Source organism: Poecilia reticulata, linkage group LG22, assembly GCF_000633615.1.
Source record: "Poecilia reticulata strain Guanapo linkage group LG22, Guppy_female_1.0+MT, whole genome shotgun sequence".
Lineage (NCBI taxonomy): Eukaryota > Metazoa > Chordata > Actinopteri > Cyprinodontiformes > Poeciliidae > Poecilia > Poecilia reticulata.
This window is the reverse complement of record NC_024352.1, coordinates 14,874,887-14,876,279: the sequence shown is the minus strand read 5'-3', so window position 1 is coordinate 14,876,279 and position 1,393 is coordinate 14,874,887. Positions and strand designations below refer to the sequence as shown.

Here is a 1,393-nt window from a genome sequence, read left to right as displayed (position 1 = left end):
ATTAATATGTTTTTTAAAAGCAGTTTTAGATGCCTCCTCAGATTAAAAACATTACTTTTTGCAACAGCTCTATAACTTGGTTCACATTTAAATCAAAATTTAATTCCCTGATGGCCATTGAAGGCCTCACACAGACAACAGGTGTCCTCTATTAGTTGATAGTATCACTGGTTGGTATAAAAACCTGGGAATGGGCTTTTTGGACATTCATTTCAGGACTGATCAGAAAAGCGCAGCAGACATTGGTCTGGTGTCCTGCTGCCAAGATGAATCGGGTGTTTGGTGTGGTCCTTACAGCTGTCCTACTGGCCTTTCAAATTTCAACTCAGGTTTGCTAATCGGAAATTCTTTGGCATGGTATTTTGTGAGTTTGGAGAACAAGTTTTAAATGACATTTGAGAACTTGCATGCAGGCTTATTTTTCAGTAATGAAAGCTCTGACTATTGCAGATGGTCTGGGCACAAGATGATCCAAATATGCTTACTGCCAGCAGTATTGCCCCACCTACTGATGGGACGGACTTAATCAGTGTTGCCCCAACTGTTGGCAGCTCGGTCTCTGACAGTGTTGCCCCAACTATAGGCAGTACTGCATCTGTAACCAATTCCACCTTCAACCCTACCTCTGGAAGTACTCCTGGGAAGACTGCAGACAATCCTTTGCTGCTCCTCGCTCTGCTCTTGGTGGTTCCTGTTTATGCTTTGTGCCAGTGAAGTGGCTGGACTCTTGCCATCAGTTTAAGCTGCAGCTCTTCAAAGCTGGACAATCTTGATCACACTTGGATTTCCACTTTCTATCTTGTGTTGGGTTTTCAGTGTATACACCAAACCAGTCCCTTTCTAATGTCCTGGTTCAGCTTGTATCATGGCAGTTATGAGGGAGGGAGGTGATATTTGAAATTGTACTGGCTACAAGATTTAACTGAATCTTTGGAAGCTTTGTTGTGAAATACTTCATTTAATAAACTTTGTATATTTATAAGTTTCTGACTTTTAGACTGGCTGTATATTGAAAATGTTTAACTTGAGTCCATGGTAACTGCAATAGATTCTATCTAGACTATAGAAATCAATGACTGAAGGCTGTGGCTTTGCCATAACATTAGCTTTGCTTTGAGTTTTGTCTTCCAATTTAAGGACCTTTACCTTGGTAACCAGCAAAGCTGCTTTGAAATGGTCCCAAGGCTAAAGTGGCTTCTTCTTTTTCAGTAACCGGACCATTCAATAGCTGTGAATTGACTTTAATGTCAAACTAGTGCAGGTCCAACTATTCTTTACACCCATTTATTCATCCTTGCATGCTCATAGATGTTGTGACTTTCCAGTGGGTAGTGTTTTGTTTTTGTGTGTGTGTGTATGTATGTATGTATATATATATATATATATATATATT

The 1,393-nt window shown here is 39.9% G+C and overlaps 1 long non-coding RNA gene across 1 annotated transcript; it reads left to right on the top strand.

Annotated features, from left to right (window-relative positions):
- Window positions 1–200: 200 nt before the first annotated feature.
- LOC103458662 (uncharacterized) lies at window positions 201–985 on the top strand. Its single transcript, XR_532601.2, has 2 exons — window positions 201–329; window positions 451–985. It is a non-coding gene; the product is annotated as an uncharacterized LOC103458662 (long non-coding RNA).
- The last annotated feature ends 408 nt before the right edge of the window (window positions 986–1,393 follow it).